Source organism: Hippopotamus amphibius, chromosome 10 (genome assembly GCF_030028045.1).
Source record: "Hippopotamus amphibius kiboko isolate mHipAmp2 chromosome 10, mHipAmp2.hap2, whole genome shotgun sequence".
Taxonomy (NCBI): Eukaryota; Metazoa; Chordata; class Mammalia; order Artiodactyla; family Hippopotamidae; genus Hippopotamus; species Hippopotamus amphibius.
This window is the reverse complement of record NC_080195.1, coordinates 94,266,927-94,292,697: the sequence shown is the minus strand read 5'-3', so window position 1 is coordinate 94,292,697 and position 25,771 is coordinate 94,266,927. Positions and strand designations below refer to the sequence as shown.

Sequence of the window (25,771 nt, the reverse complement as noted above, 5' to 3'; positions counted from 1 at the left end):
TTATTTTACCTCTCTCTGCCCTGGGTTACTCATTTATATAATCAGCTACTTCCCATTAATGTAATGTAGATTTAATGAGTTATTAAATATAAATCACTTAGAAAACTATACAGTACCTATTAAATAATGAATAAATGTTAGCTATTTTCAACTATTATCTATTAATATCCTTTTCTTCTAAAAAGTAATTTTGAGAAAAACCCATTTTCTATATTTCTTCCATTGTTTCCCATGGCATACAAATGTAATAGAGCTTATAAAAGTGACTAGGGTTTACTCAGATATTAAATTTCAAATTAAATGCTCTAATATAGAAAACATTCTGTTTCAGAAAGAAATTAACCTGACTGTTTTCATGCAAACTTTCATATAATGATTGATGTTGCTATTCAAAATGAAATGAAGAGTTGACATATTTTCCTGGCTAATAGAGTCTCAAGTCTTTACATTGGAAGTGAGATCTTTATATTGCCTTTAGCTTTGGTTCTTGCTAGAGGTTATCTATATTTATAGTCATCACTATGCTTAAAAAAATAAAAATATCTATTCCATATCATCCAGATAAGTATTTAGGCACATAGATATTTGTAATTATGTACATGTTTGGAAGCTTCTGTCTTCAGTTCAAGTTAAGTACATACACATTCTCTCTCTCTCTGTGTGTGTATATATATATATATACACACACACACACCCACGTGTGTATGTGTATACATATACATACATGAAGCTAAATATATATATAAAGCTAATACATATATATGTAAAGCTAAGTGTATGCATCTGTTATACTTTATATATGTTTATATACTGTATATGTATTTGATAAGTCACTATCCTAACTATGCCTTAGTATTCAGTGATAATACAACAGAACATGACTGAAAACATCTTTTATTTTTAAGACCAAGAAATAGTCTATAATTTCTCAAATTAAAATGAGAACATCTGTTTGTTTATTTGTTGTTTTAACACTGAGGTACTCATGGCTGCTACATTTCAAATTCTATAGATAAGGTGACATCAGTGTAGTTTACTGCATTCTTTTCCTCTCTATGTTGGCTTCATTTCCTTGATTCTTTGCAGTGTGACTGGACACATCTCCTGGAATACAAGCCAGTCTAAACAGAACTCTCAACAGGTCATGCTTAATAACGACAGAGTTGGAGCCATCATTCTGTACAGATTGGGGAATCATCTCTACCTGTGGATGCAAATGAAGGGCATTACTTTGACATTAGATTATTTTTAAATCTCTCTCAGTCTTACCAACCTTCCCAGAAGAAGCTCTCATCTCTCTGGTTCAACCAGAAGATAGACGTATAACTCTTCTCTTAATGACTTTGCATTGCCATTAGTACCCAGATAACAATAAGGGGTAAGGGACCCAGAGATTGAAATGTACAGTGTGAGCTTTCCTGTAGTTCATTTAAATAGGCCCCTCTCAATCTTGAAAAATGGTACAGATCAACCGGTTTGCAAGGCAGAAATAGAGACACAGATGTAGAGAACAAACATATGGACACCAAGGGCAGAAAGCAGAGGGCAGGGCAGAGAGGGGGTTAGGGTGGGATGAATTGGGAGATTGGGATTGCTATATATACATTACTAATAAGAAAAAATAACAAATTGTACACTTTAAATATATGCAGTTTATTGTATGACATTTATATTTCAATAAAAGTCCTTAAATAAATAAACAAGCCCCTCTCTGAAATATTTCCCATTTTATTAGAAATACTTGAAGAGAAAGGTTCCCATGTTTTTTTTTTTAATTTTTTATTTTTTTTTAGGGATGAAAGGAACCTGGTCCAACAAGGACCTATACCAGGTAAAGTCTTTTCTACCAGTGTACAATTTAGGAATGCTCCTGAGAAAGGGATTAGACTAGACATCTAGAAAGTTAGGCTGACAGATTTATAATAGAATAACAGACAATATTTTTGGTTTCTCTTCAGTAAAGATCACAAAAAATATTGCTAAGTCATTAAAACACCTTTGCAATAACTTAAGGGCTTACAGCTTTATACCAGTGTAGCGCAGTTACTACTCTGGTGTGAAAGCATTTCTCTCATGTAGAAAATTGGATGACTGTGGTTTTATCGGAGATTTGCAATTATTAATATTTATGCCAATAATAGTTGAGTGGTACATCTATTCATATATATGGAATGAAAATGCATATAGACAGTTGTGTAAAATTGGAAAATAAACATATAACAAAAGATAACATATATTGAACAGACAGTACATACATGCACATCAAACAAGTGACATTTTAATGACCATATTATTTATTTCTCATTTTAAAATTGGCAAAATTACTGAACTCTGACAATGGCAATGAGCAATGCAGCTAATAGGCAAACAGTTTCAATAAAAGTCTAAAAATAAAGACTATGTACAAAGTGTGTTTCTTTCTGCTTTTAATCGTAAATGGCAGAAATTAACACACTTAAGTAACCATCTGTTTTCTTCAAGTAGAAATCATTCTAATTTCTCACTTTCTTATCCTGAGAACAGCTGTCAGCCAGGAGGGCAGAGCTGAAATTCATTGCTCATATCACATGATGCACGGGACAAACTTCACTACTTCTTAAGACTCAAAACTTTGCCTCTTACAAGTGGCCTTTGTTTCACCTGGTTCATCATCACCCCTTTCCTTTCTCCTCTGCTGGCTTTTTCTTTTTTCATTTATTTTATTTCTTTGCTGAAAATAATCAAATCTGTGAATGACTATGTTTTGTTTTATTTACAATAATTATCTCAAGAAATATTTCAATGCTAAGTCACTGACTTTTAGAAAATCCTCGTAGGCCATTTAAAATATTTTATTGATGTATTTATACATTGATATGTTATACGTATAATATGTACAGGTCAACTAATTTTTATAAACTGAACATATCCACAGAACCAGACTCAAGAATACAAATATTCTCAGCATTTCAGAAGTTTTTGTCATGTTCCATTTAGGTCACTATCTGCCTGTTTGAAATGTAACCACTATTTTGAATTTTAAAACCATACGTTAATTTTCATGCCGGTGTTTACCGTATTTTTGGTCTTGGTTTTTGGGTTTATTTGTCATCTGTGATTTAGCTTTTTGTTTAGCCCTGCATAACATTTTAAATTGAGTTAAAACGTACACACAGTTGACTGTACAAACGTACAAATATTAAGTGTACAATTTGATAAGTTTCGACAAGTGTAATTAATAGAGATAGACTCATCTAAGGAAATTTTGTGTGCCTCTTTCAGTCCACACACATCAGAGACAAAGGCTATTCTGATTCCTGTCACTTTAAATTTATTTTGCCTGTCTTTAGCATTTGAGATAAATGGAATGATACAGTATGCATGTAGTTTTTGGTCTGGCTTCTTTCTCAATCAACATATCATAATTAAAACTCATCCACACTGTTTCATAAGTCACAGGTGCCAGTTAGTCGACTGAGTCAGATGGTTTGCAGAGCACCAGCCTTAGCAAAAGAAGCCTGAATACAAAAAGCAAAGTGTGAAACAGAGACACAGTAGCTTAATAAATGGCACAAGAAAAGAGGCTGTTATAATAATTAATAGCGCATGATCAAGAATGGATTAAATAAATACAAAGTAATTTATGACTTCAAAATAGACCAGAAGCTAGCTGAAAATAAATAAATAAATAAATAAATAAATAAATAAATAAATAAATAAATAAGTGAATGAATGAAATGAGATAAAATAAAAAAATCAACAGAGTGAAACACTGAGATAATTGATACAAAGTTTTGGAAGTATTTCCACTAACTACAGGGATAATTGAACCTGATTGAGAAAGGTAATTATGGACTGACTGATACTTTACTCAAGAAATTGAGCTTACTCATCAACAGAAATGCAGAAACTTCATTTATTTCTAAGTCTGATCCAGAGACCCATGTCTCTACTAACTGGAAAACTGGATGGCTACCATTATGCTGGACAGTGATACATTTTGAAGAGGTTTTTGTATTCTTGCCCACAGTTTTATAGCCATTTGGGGATTGCAATTCTAAGAAATCAATGTAGCAGGGAGTCAGAAAGACGGAAAGTGATATAGAAGCATACAGCATTGCAACCTAGAAGCATTTTCATCCCAAATAAAGCACTTTCAGCAGGGTGGATATGAGAATATTCCTGGAAATAACACATTCTCAGCATCCTGTTGTCCTTTATTTTAGATTATCAGAAAACCATGCAATGGTCTTAGCTGGAGCTCAGTACAGGAAACCTGCGTTCTGTGAATGCAGTTGGCTTATGGGAATAGGACAGAACACTGCATTCTATAAACCAACTTTCAAGTCTAGATATGAAAAGGAGATATAACCAGAACTTATGTAAAATGTGTGCCTAGGTAAGGGATATTCCCACAGCTTGATTAATGAAAATAATGATTCCAAATAAATTTTTCTTGCTCAATCTCTAATAAAGAAGTTTAAGAAAAAAAAAAAGCAAAAGTTCTCATGAAATTTTATAGAAAGTGAAATAAAGGAAGTATTACTATAAAGATGCAAGAGGAAAGCAAGTGTCTGAAAATTATCTACTGCAGAAAACCCCCAAAAATTATGAATCTATTTTTAATAGACAAAAGTAGCCTTTACAAAAAAAGAACATAATTTAGTAAGCAGATAAAGTTACTGTATGAGAGAGTCATGTATTCTTTGTATTGGGACATGGAACCATATAAAGTTCTTTTATTCAATATGTATACTGTCTCCTTGGGGATGGCATCCCTTTTTCAAAGAATGTTACGTCCAGACTGACGACTCAGGTATGCATTAGCCATTGCTTCAATTGTACATCAGGTCATCAGATCCTGAGTGACATTGTATGTGATCTGACCAGTGGATCCCATGGTCACTGGCCTACTTAATATACTGGAAAGTGGATCCCTTGGTTTCGGTGATATTAGGTGAGATCCAGGCCATTGGATTAAAAAATCCGCAAACATACAAATAGTGGTGCTTGTTGAGGGTCTGAGGGCAAGAAAGACAAACATATCCAGAATATGTATCTGTTTCTATGAGATCAAACTGCTGGCCATTCCAATATGGAAAGAAACTAATGCAGATATCTTGCCAGTGAGTGACTGGATTGCCTCCTAGAGGAAATAGTGCCATATTGGGGCCTGGGCATTGTTCTCTATTTCTAGCAGGCTGGACATTTGACAATAACAGTAGCTGGATCAGCCTTGATAAGTGAAGGGCCCATGCATATTCTCTACAATTGCCAGAGTGAACACTCCTTTACTGTGCCTATTGTACTGGCGCTGGGGTGGTCAATGGCAGAGGCTGGAAGATGTCATCCTACCTAGTAATTTTGTCCTCTTGGTTGTTTAATTCAACATCTGTGGTGGAATGTCCTTTGGTGGTTGCTAACATATAATGGAAAGATCCTCCCTTTGTGCCACTCCAATATGCCCATTCTCTTGCCTCTCCCTGTGAATTCCTTGCTTCTTCCACTAATTTTCTTTCCAGGCCAGGACCAACTGGCCAGGCCATTTGCAACTGCCGGTAAGACCATATATTTGATATTCCTGGGCTCCCTTTGTTCCACGTAAAGTAGATAATGCTCCTGAAACTCTGCCTATTGGGAGCATTTTTACTAAGTTCTATCATTCCAGATCACCCATGAAAAACATAATACAGTTGCTCTCCAGTTTTTACTTTTATCACCAGGTAAGCCAGGCCATCTATAAACCAAATGGGCATTTTTTTGTTTGTTTGTTTTCTGTTTTCTTAAAGTGGTTCAATAAGAATGACCTATTTCTTGGCCTAAGTTGAAGAAAGAACAATGGCACCACAATGTTGGGAACCATGGAGTTGTAGTCTCTATGTTTGTGCATCTTGCTTCTGCCTTATAGTCATGCTGAAGCTCAATCCCAAATGTACTATTTCCTTGTTAAAAATGGATGGGGATGGGTCCACCTGATTTTATGACTTGAGGGGTCTGATAAGACCTGGTTAATAGTGGGCTGCTCTGGTCTCATGGTAGCATGGTATTCCATGGTATTCTTTCTCTGCTTGAGTCTAGTACACTTCTAGGATTTGATTTTCCACAAGATTTATAATGTCTACTTCTGATAACATTATCTATTTTCCAGAATTCCTGGGGCCTGCATTATGAATTCCTCACCAGGTCTTAAGACAAATTCCACATTTCCATGGATACCTCCTAAATTAGAGGATGGGTTGGGTCATATGGGCCACATGGCAGTGCTGCTTCCTCTGTAGTCTAGACAACCAGCAGACCCTTTTCTTTCTCTGAGCCCCACTTAAATTTGGCAACCTTTCACATCAAAAGTATATGGACCATAAAAATATTTACAGGTGTGGAATGTGTTGTCTCTAGTACCCAAAAGATCTAACAAACATTATATTTCCTTCTTAATGGTAGAAATTACATGATGTAATTATTTCTCTTTTACATTGGAGGGGATGCCCTTGATCATTATACTTCTAAAAGATTTACTGACATGGTAGGCCACTGAATAGTCACATTTGTCCTACCAAGTCCATCAGTGTATTAGCTCACTCAGCCCAATAATGATGATCTTATCACTATAATGGATCAATGTGATATTTGGCAAGACTTGCAAACGGTCTAGGTCTCTGCAGACAATATTATGACAGAGGTGACAGGGGTGTGGAAGTTAATGTAACCCTGGGGCCAAAGTCTAACTGTATATTGTTTGTGCAGCAGGATGATTACTCTGGAGCACACACACTGATATACAGCTTCGAGAGCAAGATATTCACTAGGGATCAGTATGTTTGAAAGAATAGGAGATGAAACAGAATTGCACAAAGGGATAAACTGAACAGAAATGTAGTTTCACCAAAGCTTTAGCAAATGCTGGAGCAAATATTGCTCATGAAATCTGTCTGCTTCTGGGTTGATCTGGCCAGGCAATTGCACTCCAGCTACACTGTCACCAGAGGTGGCTTTTTCCAGAAAAATCATGACCTGAAACAAGACAGTTGAGGTTCACCCTGGCGTTGACAGCTGGAGGCTGAATGAAAACTCTCTTCCCTGAAGGTGAACAGTATGTTCTTCTTGCAGTATGATCTAATCCGTGTCTACCATAGAGGCATAAAATTTTAAGAAAGAAGGTATTTGAAAATTGGGCAGATACCCAAAGATGTATTTGAAACAGGAGTAAAACAAAAATCAGACAAGATCAGATAAAAATGGAAGATGGGTAAAATAAGATAGGATGGCAAAAAAGAAGATGAGATAGGATGTAAGTAAATCAATGTAAAAAGAGCACTGGCCAAGAACATTAAATTATAGGACACACTGATGCACTCTGACCAAATTTAAAGAAGTCAAAAGACATAAGGAAAGATAGACATTCACAAATATTAAGTCAAAAAAATGGAGAGCCAAAGTAAGAATTATAGCTATTTTAGTCAGAAGTAAGAAAAATTACAGCAAAGATTACAGCAAAGTAATAATTCAAGAAATACTATATTTTACAAATTCTAATATCCTGCTTTTCCTGCATGTTAATGTTTTTGATATCAGGAAGAGGCTTACAACAAATGTCATAACTTAATTAGCAAGACTTTTACTTTCATAGTAAAATATAAAATAATGGTATGTTGTACTCCTGATGGGGATATCAAATTGGTAATAGTGGGAAAGTGAAGAAAAATGTATTTTAAAAAAGAAGGAAAGAAGTAAAATTTTAAAGGCTGAATTTTCAATCTGAAGACCAACTGAAAGGAATCTTCACAGTGAGAAAAGACCAGTGCCTAGAATTTAAGCTCCATGAAGCCAGAAACTTTGTTTACTGGAGTATTCACAGCTTTAAGAATATTGCCATGTAGGCACACACAAAAAATTCAATTCATTGAATAAATCCTGATACAGGTTAGATTATAAAAATAAAGAAAAATTATACATGCTGCCAAGCAGTTTAACTTATGGTTTCAGAGTACTCTGGAGCTAGATGGTCCAGGCTTGAAATGCTGTTCTGCCATTGAGGAAGACACTTGTGAAGACTACTTGTAACTACTTATAACTAATTATCATCCCCTCCAGGACATGTGACAGGATTACCTCCTAACACCGTGTTTGCAGTGACAGGGCCTTGTGACTGGTTCTGGCTCATAGGTCTGGCCAGTGTATGTCACTTTGAATCATTTAATTGCCAGTGAAGACTGTTCTGTGCTTTCTTCCCCAACAGTTTTGGGTATAGATGCACAGGTTGGGCCATCAGATCAAGCAGTTGCACTCTGAGCTAACACAAGGAGCATAGCTGCCTTGAAAAGTTGCCTGACTTTGCACCAGACTTTTATTAAAAAAATTTTTGTGGATTCCTGGAGTTGTTAACTGCAACACAATGTAGCCATCTTGACTAATAAGGCACTTAAATGTTGAGTGACATTATGTAAGAAAGTTATTCAAGTTATTCTGCTATAACAGCTTTTTTATCTAAAACATGGCTAATGATTTTACGTACTTCTAGATTTCTGCATGGATTAAATACGCTCATGTAAAGTAGTTCTGAAAGTTCGTGGCTGATTGAGTTTATTCAGATTAAAGAAAATAAGAAAGGTTTCCACACAGGAGAAGAATCATACTGGCCATATAATTTTTCAGAATATAATGAAGTAATGTATTCAGAATTAAGAAGGAAATGACCTGTTCCTTTGATAATTTTATAACTAGTGAAACTGTCTTTCATACATGAAGGCAACAAAAATATTTTCATATATAAGAATACAGAAATTACAGACACTTTGAAAAATTACTTGAAGATAGATCCTAGACAAAAGCAAAGAGATGATCAAGATCAATAACTCAAGACTGATTGAGTTATTTTATCAAGAATTATGATAAAAATGTCATATCTAGACTTCTCTTACCTGATGTGAATCTTAGTCTAATAAATCTGGTTAGGTAGAATCTTGTAAGTATTGGAGTTGTAATCCACATCTGGGGTAAACCTAAGCTCTACCTGACTTTGCACACAATTTCTTGTTCTCCTTCTCTTCTTGTTCTTCCTCGTTCTTCTTCAAGGAATTAATAGTGTGAAGAGAGCAAAGGCATATTTTTGAGTGGGTATCAGTACTAAGAGAACTATTTTTGACTAGAAAGAGCTTAGGAAGCTAAAAATGTTTTATATGTGTGGTAAGTTGAATAATAGCTTACTGGAATGTCCACGTCCTAATCCCCAGAATCTGTGACTGTTACCTTAAATAGCAAAAGAGACTCTGCAGATGTGATCAGGTTGAAGATTCTGAGATGGGAAAATTATCCCGGATTATATAAGTGGACCCACTAAAATCACAAGGGTTCATATATAAGGGACATGGGAAGTGTGTGAGTCAGACAGAAGGCAATGTAACTACTGAAGCAGAGGGGCAGAAAATGAGATTTGCAGATGCTACACTTGCAACTTTGAAATCGGAGGAAGAGTGCCATGAGCCAAAGATGGTAGGTGTCCTCTGGAAGCTGCAAAGGGCAAGGAAATGGATTCTCCCTGGAGCCTCAGAGAATACAGTCCTGCTGACTCATTTTAGACTTGTAACTTCTAGAATGAAGATGTGTTGTTTTAAGCCACTAAATTTGTGATACTTTGTTACAGTAGCAATAAAAAATGAACATGTATTATTTTGAAAGATGATTTTTGCAAAGTCATTGACTTGTCTTTAAACAATTGGCTTTTGAGCTTGTTGGTCATTATCAATATCAATACTTTTGAATATTCAACTGTCAGTCATATAAGCCATGTGATATTTTATGCCTTTTTTACTCTAAGCACAAAATGAAAAATAACTTTATGATGTGCCTAAAAGAAGAGGAATATATTATTCCTTTAGTTCTTAAACTTATTTGTTTTCTCATCTTCATAAGCAAAAATAATTATACACATTTAACATATTTATATTTCTTTAAATTATATGCATGTGACTATATAACATATTAATATAATGCTAATAAACAAACATATTTAAAAGGTTCAGAATGAAAATAAACTGGAAGAGATAGAACAAATGTGAATGAAATGTCAAATATCTTCCTTGAGCACCTCACTGGACCAAATTGTAGACCCCCAGCAATCTTGCGCCCAGCATTAGAAACTACTGTATTAGGTAATCAAGACAGATCACGTCCCACTGTTAAATGATTCTCTTCTTTTTCTACTGTGAGCTGTTAATGCCAAATATAGTATTTAGTTAGATGCTATGGGGTATGATACTGAATAAGCAATGTGACTAATCCTCATTGTGTATTCCCAAGCTGATTCTTAGTACTCTATTTTCATGTCTCTTGAGCACTATTGCTTATTAAAACTGTCTATTTCTTCAGTGTTTCAGAGAAAGGTATTATGATGCAATGTATTTTCTTTCTCAACTTGCAAAGGTGATGAACTAAAATTATATGATCATTTGGCTAATGACATTAATTTATCTGTGTGAATATATATATTTTAAAAATCACATGCTGTTATGGCAGGAAATAAGATTAAGCTTCTCACATTTTGAAAAATCAGATAATACACATGTCACAACTAAAAAGACATTTTGTTGAATGAGTCTATTTTAATCTCAGCATGATGGTGCCAATCTCATATTTTTTCCTATTAGAGTGAAATGGAGAACAGAGCTTTTCCATTTCTAAAATATCCTGGGTTTCTTTCAAACTTTCTGGCCTCCTGACATCTAAAGTGACCTAAACTATCATTACTATGGCCATAATTTACATGAAAGAGGAAAAACAACCCATAGATACCGCCATTAATGAGCTGGCTCCAACTATCTGCCCACATTGAATAATTTAAGTGCAAAAATGACTTAAAAAGCACTGTGGTGTTTTGAAATTTGAAACATCTGCTAAAACTTGTTTTTCACAAAGGACCCTAGTAACCTCTCACAGAATGACCAAATTCCTGTCAGTAATATAATATCAAGGTCAGTAAGATCAAAGACAGAAGTAACAGGCAATCTGCATTAATGCATCTTTGTCTTCAAACTTAAACTTATTTTTTTTCTTAAAGTGAGTTATTTTACTACTCTGGGATCAAATTATGTCTATGGAATATACAAGTTCCATCTTGCAATCAAACTGATACCCAGAAATCATTCCTCTTGCATAAGAATTGGACAGATGTTGATTATCACAGAGTACTATATCTAACTGTTACAAAAAGGATTTTCTGAAAATGACCCTGAATCTTTATCATGGGCTGCATGGAAAATGAACCAAGAGCATCTGGAGGGGACTAGCACCACCATGGTGCCCTGACAACTTTATATGTATCTCCATAGGCCATGGAGGCAAAGGCTTGAAACACTGTTGTCCAAGACTTAGAAGATTGTTTTGTGATCCCCTCTGAACAAGAGATGATGAGAGGTTTATGAGGCACTACGTCAGGGTCATCTCTCACTTTCCTGTGGAACTGAGAGAGATTCAATTTCCAAGATGCCCGTATTTTCAGACAACTCTTGAAAGCAGCTAGAAACCAATCCAGACAGTGGAGCACCCAAATCTGTAACTTGCTTGTGTTTCCTCACGGATCAGATTGCTTACTCTGAGAAGGTCCCTTTACTGGATTGCAAACCTATCTTCTGTGCCCAAAATTGTCCCCTGCATGTCCTCTGAGGGATGAAAAATTAGGCAAAACATGCCTTTTCTTCCTTTGTTGAATCTTGGTTTCTAAAAGTCTCCTTTACTCTGAGTCCATTCTATGAAAGTTAGGGAAATTTTTCTGACACTAATGTGTGAGAGGTAGTAACCCTGATGAGATGGACATTTTAGAACACTAATATTTAAGGAAACATGCTATTATGGGCTGAACTGCATCCTTCCAAAATTTATATGTTAAAGCCCTATCCTTAAGTACCTCAGCACATGAATGTATGTGGAGATAGGGGCTTCAAAGAGGTAACTGAGGTGAAATGAAGTCACATAGGTGGGTCCTAATCCAATCTGACTGGTGTTCATCTAAGAAGAGGAAATTTGGACACACAAGAGACACCAAAGGGGCATATGCACAGAGAACCAACACGTGAAGAGACAGCAAGAGGGCAGCCACCTGCAAACCAAGGAGAGAGTCCTCAGAAGAAATCAAACCTGGAGGCACTTTGATCTTGAACTTCTAGCCTTTAGAACTGTGAGAAAATAAACGTCTGTTGTTAAGCCACCCAGTCTGTGGTATTGTGTTATGGTGGCCCTAGTCAGCTAATGCGCATGCTAAATAGGAAAGAACATGATGGAAGTTGAAATTATGAATGCACTGGAATGAGAGAGGTCATGTTCATGGGAGTTCTTTATGTAACAGCGGCCAGCTTCCATTTGCCTTTACACTTCGAAGACCCAATCGCATAGGGTAGGAGACCCCAGGAGCTAGAAATGTCATGCATTATCGCTGTTGATATCTTTTTAGGTTACAGAGTTGCCACTCTAGTCCAATCTGCTGACTCTGCCGTACCACCTCAGCCCTTGCAAATAATATGTGTCACGTTTTCAATTTCTGGACCATTCGAAATCTGATAAGGGAAGCTTTTGTCACAGAAACCACTTAACAATAAATGATTTTCTAGATATTCAATAGATCTTCCATGTTCTTTACCATTTACAGACATCTGGTATGTTTGCATGTTAGAAATGTCTCTTCTGAAATTAATGTAAAACCTTTTCTGACTACCATCTTAGCTCTTTTTTTTGTTCACCCATCTTGGTAAGGAAGTTTTGTCATGGAACGTGACTGTAACCAGAAAGGGATAATCCACTCTCAACTGTTTCCTGGGTAACAATCAGGATGAACAGTTTGGGGATCATATACACCCAGTTCAGGCTCCCGTCCTCGCCATTCTTGGGTGTGGTGCTTCATTCTTTCCTCTAAAGACAGCCTTAGGTCCACCTGATTGGTATATACTTTAAGGAGCAGCCTGGTAAATACTCTTAGCAGCTCTTAAGGGAACCAAGGGAATTCACACTTATTTCCAGTTAAAAAACCTAGATTCTCATGTTAAGCCAGCACAGTCCTAGATGGTAAACATAATGACCACTTGGTTGAATATATTACCATGGGCCATGCAGACCAAAGTGGGGAACACAGCAGATCCTTCTAAGTTCAATAAAAATGTCCTTGTCTTTTATGTACCTGACCTTTCTAGACAAAAGGTCTCAGTGCAAGAAGATGATAATTCCAAAAAAAGGTAAAGCTGTATCTTTTGAAATGTGATACACCAATTTTGTGGTAGTAGAGATAAAGCAACAACGCAGGTATCCGATGTGCCAGGTAAAAGGAATATCAGGTTCTGAGAGGTATTAGGGAGGGACAGACATTGGTGATCTTTGTCTTTCTGAACTGCCCTTGGAGCATTTCTCATGAAAGAACACCCTGGTGAAGCTCTCCCAAACTGCTGCAAGAACTTTCAATTTAACTTACTGTTGGGTTGGCTATGCCCGCAAGACATTTCTGTCCACAATTTGATCCCTATTCTTCTTTACCTTATAAGTAAGTCTGTGGAAAACAGCAGAGTAGTGGCTCCTGATCTTGCATCTGCCAAGCAAAACACCTGTCAACATAGTTGTGCTATATTCTTCATGTTCACTACTACATGTGTCACTCAGTCATTTCACATGGAGAAGATTGCTACCTGGCTGATAGTTTAGACAAACAGTATAAATAGAACTTAATGTCCACAGCAGGCACTCCAGAAACAAGGACTAACCCAATAATTCTGACTAAACTGAGGACTTCTGACTATAGTTCTTGAGTGGAAACCAAGTATTATCCTGCCTCCTTTTCAAAAATATGGTGACTTGCTCATTGGATATGGTTATAAGCGACCTTCAAGTGTTTAAGAAAATACTTCTCTGGCCCTGGAAGAATTTCAGGTCATCCTCAACTCACTGGTTTGTTTTAAATTTAGATATGCCCTAGAACTCTTTTTTTGCATGCAAAGATGGAGTTGGTGTAATTGGTAAGTAAATCCTGGGATACAGGATCTATGTCTTGGGCCACATGGAATGGCAAATTTAGAAACCTAAATTTCTAAATTTAAGGGGGTTGGGGGGGATGAATTGGGAGATTGGGATTGCCATATATACATTACTAATAAGAAAAAAAATCAAATTGTACACTTTAAATATATGCAATTTATTATGTCAATTATATCTCAATGAAAGTTCTTAAAAAAGTAAAAAATAGAAACCTAAGACTAGCACATGGCTTTCTAAGGTAGACCCAGATGGTTTATGGGATTTGTTCAGCCTGTCAAGACCAGAATGCCAGGGCATGTTTGAAATCTGCAGGTAGGCCTTGTCCTGCTGCTTTGAATCATGTTGCTAACAGCCTAAGTTGAATGCGGAAGGAGCCAGCCACTGGCTGTCAAGTTAACCAAAATAGTCAATGGAGAGGTGTTCTTATGAGGAAATTTCCCAGAAGTCAAGATGTAATAAATGAGGGGCAGGTATTTTTGGGAGACAATCCTCTACAGATCTTTTATTTTCCTTCTTATCTTGGTTAAGATTACTTTCAATGATGTTTAAACAGCAAAGAGCCTTGGCAGATAGAAATAACATCTCCCTTCAACACAAAGGGCAGATTTGTTCATTGCACAATACAGTAAAATAGTGTCTATGTCTAGGACAAAGGGGAATCATGCTTAATACCTATGATAAAAGATTAGGTTTCCTAAGCTCAGAGTTTCTCTCCTATCAAAAAATTCACACATGTGCAGGCTTCACTTGGCCATCTTTGCCATGCCCTGTGGGAACTGCAGCTTGAGGAACTTACTCAAGAAGAATGCTGATATTCTGGCTACTGGAATTGCTGTGGTTAATAAAATTATTTGACCCAAGAGTGTCATGCCTTCTGCTAGCATCCATAAAACAGCGGCAGGCTTGCTTGTTAGCTTGCAAGGAGGGTAAAATCTAAGACTCTTCACAGTACTTGACACTTTGAGACATGCTTAGAGTAGAGATGTCCCAGCTCTTATTCTTAAAAATGGAAGCAAAAAAAGGAAATTATTAAGCCAAGATAGATGATATCTATTCTAATGATTAACCCAAATAGAAAGTTAAAAGAAACTTGCTTAAAACTCCCTATGAATAAGTCTGTCTTTGGGTTTTTTTTTGTTATTATTCTTTCTTTGACACGTTTATATAAAAGAACTATGTAATTAATTTAGCAGGGCATGGAGAAAGGAATATCCCCTGTTCTTTGGGAAATAAGCATATAAGTAATTGAGTAAAAGCATTTTTGAGTAATACAATAAAAGAATAGAAATTCTATGCATATAAAGAACTCTGGTCACTAGTGCAAAGGGAAAAGGCTCCCAAACATCTGCCTCTAATGCAGATTGGTTTCCTAATCTGCAAGTCCACATATCCAGGACTGATATTCATCCTGGTACACTGGTGTGGCTGCAGATATGTGAAATACACTATATGAGCTGGTTACAGCTGCTGTCCCATACCCTGAAGCATCATCTGTTTGGACTTGGGAATCCTTGCTCCAACACTGGTATGATGCACTTTCTAACTATCCACGGTTAAGCCCCTCTTCCCTTCTCCAGTATCCAGTGTGTCAGGGAGTGTCTAGAACCCTTTACCAGGGAATTGGCCAAGATCTACCCTGAATAACCATAGCATCTGCTGTGTCAGTTATTAAATATTTTGAATATCACAACTGATTAACTATCAATTTAGGGAATCATACTGAAATCTCAATTTATCTAAAACCAATGTCCTGCCACTGGGCACTAACATGTTCAATGTGATTTTAGCTCCTGATAATTCAGCTTTGTTTTCACATCAGTCCAAAATCACTTTTTAAAAACAAATGAATTGTGGGACTATACCAATATAAAAATGACAAACTCCCATATTGTCACACATACGATATGTGGCCAATGGGGCCCTCAGAGCAGGGTTGCAGTTACAGGAAAGCCTTTCTATGCCCTGCCCCTCCCCTCCCCTCCCCCACTCCTGCCCCCCAGCGTTCTGTGCTCCTCTCCTGTTTCCCCATCACTTCCTGTCCCTCCCCCACCCCGCCCTGCCCTGGGGTGGGTGCTGTCCTCCACCTCTCCCCCTCACCCCCTGGAGCCTCCCCTCAGTTACTGCTTTGCTCCGGTCATCTCTCCCCTGAGCTCATGGGTCTCAAACAGTTGTTAGGAAGAAAGAAAGCTCATATTTCTAATAGATTCATTCACATTGAGGTAGTAACTGGCAGGTTTAGACTACCTGGCAAGAGGTTTGCATATATAAAATGTCTACCCTTCAATGAATTCCTGAATGAGCGCAAGGCTTTGGGGGCTGTTTCCAGAAGGGAAGTTTTCCCAGGCCCAGGCCTTTTTCTCACATGCAAGGGCAGGAGTCAGCACCTCAGGATGGAAGTCTGAAAGGCTGTGGATTTATGTCCAGGAATCTGAACTCTGTAGGACCTAGACGATTTCCTCAGTCACTCTGAACTCTGAACTTGGTTTACTCTGTTCCCTCACGACTGCAGCTCTGAGCTTTACTCAGCCTTTGGTTTAGGAATTGAAAAGCAAGAGGAGTTGCTGACCTCAAAGAAATTTTCTTGAATTTCTCTCCTAGAAGGAGCAGACTGTTACATGTTGTGTAACCATAGCTCATAAAACAAGAAGTGGCTTGAATTACATCATAATAACAGAGAGAAAAAAAATAAAACCAATATCCTTATCTTCCCTACAAAATGTAGTCCTCCTCCTTTGTGTTCTGCTTCAGAGAGATTCACCATTAAACCCAGTAAGCTTATTGCACAAGACATCTTTTATATTATGTCTTTCTTCTCCACATCCAAATATTTTCTATTTTACTTGTCAGCCCTGTAACACACTTCTTACTTCCTCCTTATATCCTTTATCACTGCCTTCTTTCTCCCTGCCTATTGCATCACCCTCCTCGATTCATCCATGCTTAAGACAGCTGCTGGAATAATCTTTCTAAAATACAATCTTACCTGGCTACTCTCATTTAAGCTGTTCAATAGCTGCTGTATAAACCTTTTCTCCTGGCATCTTGAGGTCTGGTCTCAGATGACCTAGTTAACCCATTTCTCAACAATCCACCCCTCACACCCTTGCTCCAGCCATAGCAATTGACTTGTTATTCCCTTGTTCCATTCTCCTAATGCCTCTGTACCTTCACTGCCAGGAACAGTCCCTCCACCTCTTTCCCATGTTAATTTCTTCTCAACTTTTAAAGGTGGGGTGAATAAATTCTATTTCTTCTCACTTGTATTATACCAATTGTATATTTAATTTTGTATTTGTTGTTTGGTCACTGTTCTAGCTCTTCCAGTTCTTTTTATCATTGTTCATGACACATTATACGATCTCAATAAACATTGGTTGAAAGAACACATTTATTCCTACTACAATGTCTTAAAAGTTAACTGTGGGCAGGTGTCAATTTTCAAAGCTGTATGTGATAAAGTGTTAAGTACCAAAATATCTTGAAATGTTGATAAACAGAGCAGCCATCAAATTTTCATGTCAGAGGATAATAATGTTAGTGTGATACAAACAGAGTGTTGATTAAAGGCCAGAAGGGAAGAAGCTACAGGAAACTCCGGGAAAATGTTATCATTACACACACTTGCACTATTGTAGACATATTCCCCCAGGCTCCACATCCTTTTCCCAAAATGTTCACATGTCGAAGGCCTACAAAAATTAATGAAAAGTTCTCATATGAAAATGAAGGTGTATCCCAATAAATTATTTTCCTTAGAGTTAGGTTAGAGGAATACTTACTCATTTTGCAAATGCCTTTAGTATTTATTTAAAAATAACAATTTTAAAAACAGGAAACCTAAAGAATAATTGGCCTAGAATGAGAATGTACTTGAGTATGACAGTAGAAACTAGTTGATGAGTTCTCTTAAATGCTTAAAAGTATGTCATTTGCCTTTATTTGGTATTAATTTTAAACTTCTGTCAGTATTGAATTTAATGGGCTCTAAATAAAGCTATAAAGTGGATCTTGGATAACTAACCATTCCAGGCTTCAATCAGAACTATTTCTTTTTCTGGATAGGGAGGGGGAAATTCCAATTATGTATTTAAGTTTTAAGGCCTTCTGTGTACGTTTTCATAATATTTCTTCACAGGGAATAATTTGGAAGTTCAAGGTAAGTGAAGAATGAGATGCAGACATCTGTGGAAACCTTTAATAGTTCATCCAGAGAATCTTTGGGTGAGCAAATACAGTCCTGGTAGATTACATAAACTTTTCCTATGAATATGTGCTGGTGAATTATATGAAATTAAGGTGGAAGAAACTCTGTATTCCAGTGAGTTTTTAAGCTACATCAATGCTGTTATCCAAAGATTACTGTAGTGTTGTTCAAAAGTTGTGGTACTAGGCATTGTTTAGCCTTTTCTTTTCTGGAAGATAAATTTAATTGCATTGGGTTAGGAAAGTCATTTACCCATATGGTCCAAAAAAAGAAACCCTCTTCTGTGTTTCAGCTTTCTGTCTAGTTATCTAAACTTTACATTCTTTTCAATTGTTTCCTTCTGTCTTATATTTAAACCATGACTTGGTCTCTTAGTGGAAGAGAGAGCTGCTAGTATTTAAAATATCGCTACTTGTTTTTTTTTTTAGTCAAAGCATGTCCCAGAATGTACATGGATTCAGAGAAATCAGGCAACTAATTTCCTTTCAGTTTGAGTGTAATTCAAATTCAGTTGTCCTGGATGTGCTTCCAAATCTAAAGAAGCAAATAGCTTCCACAGTGAATTATTTCTCACCTTAAAAATTAATGTCAATAACTATTTAATCTGCCATAGCTGCTGGGAAGCTTAACCCTTTCCTCTCTGAAAATATATCCCTATCTTAAACAGTTAGATTAATAATATTTCCAGGCAGAATGATGTCATAACCTCTGATTTCATGTAGTTTAGAAACTTGTGGTCAAGTCAGTTTTCCTTCAGCTTTCCTCCAAACTAATATTCTGATTCCAGAAAATGACACTTTTTTTATGATTGTCATTATTCCAGAAACTACCATTAAGTTCTGTTAACATTAAATGATGTTATACGGGAATTCTCTCTTGTTTCTCTGATTCAAAGAGACGAAGACTCCTTAAAGGCAATAATTAGGTCCCAGTCTCTCTGTCTAGGTTTGTTTTCCATCGCTACTACTATTTCTGATGCCATGTCACCACTACTAGGATTCTGTTATTCATCTGTATTTAATTTTTTTTAATTAAAAACTCTCAGATATAACTTTAGCATAATTAAAATTTCAGTAACAAATTTGTTAGAATAATCTCCAAGCATATGATTTTACAAATCTGATGAGTATTCCTTTACATATTATCTGCCAGTTGCCCCCCACAAGCTCTATTATAAATTGATGTACAATATTCTCCACCCAATCAACACCCCAAACACACTCCATTTGACAAGATGTGGACTGAATGATGATTATTAGGATGCTTCAGTTCACAGAATTTTATTTATGGCAGGACTCACAGATATCTCTATACATTTGCCAGGCAGGAAACTTTAAATGGGTTAAGCTACTAAGATGAAGATGCTTGTTCCAAAACTGGAGGCTGTAGGGTGCTGAGAAAATTATAGCATTGGTTTTGTCAAATTTATGATATTTCAAAAGAATTAACATTACCATTTATAATATCTCTCAATTTAAAAATATTGACTTTTTAAAAAATTTCAGGGATCAAACAAAACAGGTCTAAGGGCAAAATTTTGCCCTTAAGCTACTGGATTCCCCTGTCTAATTTAGGAATTACATTAAAAGAATAAATTTATTTATTTATTGGCTTCATTGGGTCTTCGTTGCTGCACACAGGCTCTCTCTAGTTGCGGTGAGCAGGGGCTACTCTTCGTTGCAGTGCTCGGGCATCTCATTGTGGTAGCTTTTCTTGTTGCAGAGAATGGGCTCTAGGTGTGTGGCTTCAATAATTGTGGCAAGTGGGCTCAGTAGCTGTGGCACACAGGCTTAGTCGCTCTGCAGCATGTGGGATCTTCCCTGACCAGGGATCAAACCCGTGTCCCCTGCATTGGCAGGTGGATTCTTCACCATTGCGCCACCAGGGAAGTCCAGGAATTATAATTAAAAAAAAAAAAATTGTTCTCTTTTTCTGATGAGTTGCTAACCCCAAATATAATCGGAAAATATTTGGTAAGAAAAATAATTCACAGTAAGAAAATCATCCTGTCATTCATAGGATAACTGGCAAGAAAGAATATTTAAAGGGTTTTTGTTTATTTTTCAAAATATTGAACTCAAAGATAGATCTTATCAAAATATCATATTCCCTTACCACTTAACCATATACATTTACAAAATGCTATAGTGTTAGATTAAAAAATAATATTTATCTATGAAAGAAATGTGTTTTCACTTCATTGCATTTACTGGAAACACTTTATTATTTAAAAAAAAAAAAGTGTTAACGGGCTAGTCTGGAAAGCTGCCCAAGATGTGTGTTTAGTATAAACTTATGCCATAAGTAGATTAATGCCATCCATTTAAGGATTACTTCAATGACCAAGACATAGATTACTCAACTGAATCTTCCCAAAGGTGGTTACAATTTAGAATAATGTGAAGCAATATTAAAAATTAATTTAAATGAAATCCACCTGGAATTGTTTTGACTTTAATTATCTGGAGTATCTCTTCACAATTGATAGAAAATCATTCAAAAATAGGGAAAGACAAAAAAGTTTCTGAACATTACAATGAACCCATGAACTAACTGACATGTAGAACCCTCACACAACAACAACAGAATTTATTTTTTTTTCAAGTGCATATGTAAGGTTCATCAAAATCAACCATGTGGTGAACTATGACAAAGCTTCAACAAAATTTAAGATACTGAAATAAGTTGAATTTTTAAAATATTTGAAATAATTCAAAGTATGTTCTCAAATTATGGGATTAAGATGGAAATCAGCAATAAAACAAAACTAGAAAAAGGTGTACTACCTGAAAATTAAGTAATACATCCTAAACAACTCATGGATCAAGGAACGAATCAGCATAGAAATCAGAAAATTATTGAACTATAATAATATAACTATAATTATAATAAAATGTAACAGATCAAAACTTCTGGGACATGGTTAAGGTAATATATAAAGAAAAAGTTATAGCCTTACATGCATATATGAGAAAGAAGAATGGGTGGAAATCAACAATTTAACTTTCTATCGCAAGAAGGAGGAGTATGGAAAAAAGAAAGGAATAATAAAAATGAAAACAGAAATGAAGGAAATTTGAAAAATGCTGTAGAATAGAAAAAATAACAGTCAAAAGTTAGAACTTTGAAAAGATTGAAAATATTAATCAATTTGTTAATCCTTAGCAAGATTGATCAAGGCAAAAAAGAGAAAAAATAGAATAACAGAAATAAAAATGGAAAAGATGGCATAAATATAGATCTATAATATAAATAACAAAAGAACATTATGACCAACATTGAGCAAAGGAATTTATAATTTAGTTAAAATGAACAAATGCCTCCACAAATTACAATTTACTGAAGTTAAGAGGTGACATAAAATCTTAGTAGTGAAGCATCTGTTAAAGAAATTAAATTTGTTATTTTAAAAAAGTTCCCACAGGAAACTGTAGAACCAGATGGCTTTAATAGTAAAATTTTCCAACTATTTAGAAAAGAAATAGCTCTAATCTTGCAGAAAATCTCTGAAAAACAGAAAAAAATTTAAGGCGACTTTTCCTGTCTACTTTTACTAGGCTAACAAAACCATGAATTTTAAATTCTCTTAAGAACAGTCAAGAAAGAAAAGAAAATCATATCAACAGAAGCCAAAAAGAAGTATTTGACTAAAATTCAACACACTTTTATGAAAAATCTTTTAGGAAACTGGGAGAAAAAGTGAAAACTTTAAAACAACAAGAAATATCTACAGAAAACAGAGGGTATATATATTCAGTGATCTTTTTTAAAAAGTTGAAAACTTGTAGGGGGAAGAGGAAAAGGACACTCACTTTTCCTACTTTTGTATCTTAATAGAGAGTCTGAACATTGCAGTCAGACAAGAAAAAGAGTCATAAGATGATAAAAATAGAGAGTAGAGAAATAAACTATTATTTTCTTGACAATAGCATAACTAAAACTTGTCTAAAATACTGTATGAATTATTTTACTAAATTAATAAATATGCTATCATCATTGGATCCAAGATCAATATAAAAAATTGTATTTCTACATAAATAGAACAACACAATTGGAAATTTAAGAAATGATATCACTTACAAAGCAAGAAAAAAATCACATATCTAAGAATAAATCAAACAAAAGTGTGTAAGGACTTCATACTAAAAACTATAAAATATTAAAAAAATACTGATGAACAAAATAAATAACGTTTGTTTATGAAGACTAAAAATTGTAAATATGTCAAATTTATTTATATATTGGCAATACCAATGAAAATATTCATAGGCTTTATCTCAGAATTCAATAAGCAGATTATAAATTCACATATGCAAAGTGCCAAAAATGGCAAAGTAACCTAGTAGAAGAACAAACCTAGGGATATTATAGTACCAAATATAGTTCTACAATAAGCTCTAAAGCTATACTTAACACATTATGTTCAGATAAAAGAATAAAATAAAAACCAATATGGACAGGATATAGATTCTGGGAGTACATCAAAACATATGATGTCACCTAATTTACAAAAATGGTGATACTTCAGTGATTGTGATCTCAATACATGTCAACTGGACATCTACTTATGAAAAGGAAGTATCTTCATTGGTACCTCACACTGTATACAAAAATGAAATCCAGATGGATTACAGATCTAAGTGTAAAAGAAAAAATCATTAAGGTTTGAGAAGCAGATATCAAAAAACAACTTTTTGATCTTGGAGCAGACAATAATTTTTTAAAAAGGATGTAAAACTTGCAAAAAAGACAATCAAGCTACATTAAAATTAAGAACTCTGGTTTATCAAAAGGTACCAATGAGTGAAAATTAAACTACAAGGTAGAAAGTGATATTCATAATTCATATAGCTAGTAAAGATCTCATAGCCAAAATTAATAAATAATTTCTGCAAATCAAAGAACACCAGATAACCAAATTATTTTAATGGGCAAAAGACTTAAAACACTTTGCCCAAGAGAAGATTCAAAATGCCAACGAACATTAGAAGTATGGTTCAAACTTATTAGCCATCAGGGAAGTACACATTAAAGCCACAAGTTGATACTACTATTCAACTAAATGGCTACACTGAAAAATACAGAGTATCAAGCATCAATGAGGATGTGGCGCAACAAGAACTCAAATACAATACTAATAGGGGTATATTTCTGAAACCATTTTAGGTAACTTTATGGCAGTATGATTATCATTATCTATCTATCATCTATCTACCATCAATCTATCTATCTATCTATCTATCTATCTATCTATCTATCTATCATCTATCTATCTATCTATCTATCTATCTATCTATCTAATCTATCTATCATCTATCTCTCTATCTATCCATCTCTCTCTCTATCCTATATATGTTCTACATGTTCCACATAGTTATGATACATGTATGGAGCACAGATCCCACAGGCTAAGGGCTCAGTCGTACAAGACTGCCCCCACTTCAGAAACCAGCTGTAAATGGGTTTCCCACGTGACTCGTACTACTATCTGGCCAACTATAGATTTGAGGATTTCCAGGACGTCTTCCTCACGTTTGACAATTCTCTAGAGCAGCGGTCCCCAACATTTTTGGCACTGGGGACCATTTTCATGGAAGACAATTTTTCCAAGGATGGGCAGCAGGAGGTTGGGGGTGGGGAGAGATGGTTCTGTGATGATTCAAGTGCATTACATTTATTGTGCACTTTGTTATTATTACATCAGCTCCAACTCAAATCATCAGGCATTCGATCCCAGGGTTCGGGGACCCCTGCTCTAGAACAACTTACAGAACTCAGGAAAGTGCTCTATTTATGATTATTGGTTTAATATGAAAGATACAACTCAGGAACAGCCAAATGGAAAAGTTCCACAGGACCAAGTATGGGGTGTGGGGGGTACAGAGATTTCACCTAGCGCTACACCCTCCCAGCACATTGACGTACTCACCACCCCAGAAGCTCTCCAAGTTCCATTGCTCAGAAGTTTTTGTAATCCAATCTAGTTCCCCTACCCTCTCCAGAGGTCGCTGGGGCTGAAAGTTCCAACCCTCCAATCATGTGATTGGTCTTCCTGGTGACGAGCCTAAATCCTGAAGCTATCTATTGGTCCCACCCTGAGTTAATCCCTATGGCATAAACTCAAGTGTTTGGAAAGGGCTTTTTGTCAATAACATTGGATTCTCCTATGACTTAGGGAATTTCAAGGGTTTTAGGAGCTCTGTGTCAGGAACCAAGGAGAAAGACCAAATACATATTTTTTTACACATACCATGGTGCCCTAGAAAGAACATTCTCTAGGTATGAAAGGCTGCAAAATTCTCCTGAGATTTGCATTTTTCTAAATGTCTCCTGCAGATCATGTGTTCCTTAAATCAGATTTCAGTGTTAAATCATTTGTTGGGAATGCATTAGAGTAGAATCTAATACTAGAAAACATCTTTTTTCTCCACTGTCCACAGTCTTCATTCACAGCCTTCATCATGAAATATCCCTGAGGCTATTGTTCCCTGCCCCAAGTATAGCACATTGTACTATCTTAATGTCTCTATTAATTAGTGAAAATTATGCCATTCCAAGATCAGGGTGATCAGAATATAAAAGTTTATAAGGAATGGAATTTTTCTTGCTTCTTTTTTTTATGTTGCAACTTTCAACCTCTTAACTGAGTTCTGGGCCAATTTTCTACGCGCATCTGTGATGGTTGTAGAAGGTGAAGTTAGCAGTGTTCCAATTTCTACTTGGTTTAATGTGACCACCAACATAACAATCTGCTTTACTCTGTGGCCATCTGCTTTACCCATTTTAACGTGACACCATCTTAAACTCATGCTACAAACAGGGTGTGTTTGTGTGTGTGTGTGTGTGTAGGTAGGGTAGGTGTTTGTGTGTTATGACATTCTTCTTTTCCGTCTGAATTATTCTAACAATGATGGAGAATCTTGGTTGGAGGGAAGCTCTCAAACTCGTTGAAAGTCCTGGGTTGAGGTTAAAATAACCCAGATATATTCACCAAGTAAGGTGAGTCCCAACTACATGTCCTTGGTTATTGCTTGACTTTCTGAGTTCCGTTCCTTGGTCTCCCTCTGCACTGACTTGTGAAAATATTATTTTCATATTATTACAAAGCTAAAATTCTTTTCAACTTCTTACGCCAGATGGTCTCACACTCCACATATGTCTCACTGGCAATTTCTCTCCTGTCAAACTCTTCATTGAATGCCAGTAACCAGTCAAGTTCCAGTAATGTTGCAGTTTTGGCTTTCACCCCAGGCACCTCCTCAAGGGTAGCCCCCAAAAGCCTACATCAACTGTCAGTGTTTCTCAAGCTCTCAGAAATTTGATGCTGTAACGCTCCTTTCTTATATTCAGTGCACCATTCAAAGCTTCTTCTTTCAACACTTACTTTTCTTCCTCTGTAGAATTCCTTAGTTTTCTCTACCTGGTACAACCCAGATTGGGCTACATGCAGAAAAAAGATAACATAGCAGGCCTGAGACTGCTATTCTTCAAAATGCCCATCTGCAAGATCGGCCCTTGGCTGGCATCTGAGATTTATAAAGGGTTCCTAACATTCCCCAGACTAATAAGAATGGCTTAATA

The 25,771-nt window shown here is 35.9% G+C and overlaps 1 pseudogene; it reads right to left on the bottom strand.

Moving 5' to 3' along the window:
- The window catches only part of LOC130829874 (ribosomal protein S6 kinase beta-1-like), a 58,608-nt pseudogene extending 33,636 nt beyond the window's left edge, over nucleotides 1-24,972 (bottom strand).
- Nucleotides 24,973-25,771: the final 799 nt, after the last annotated feature.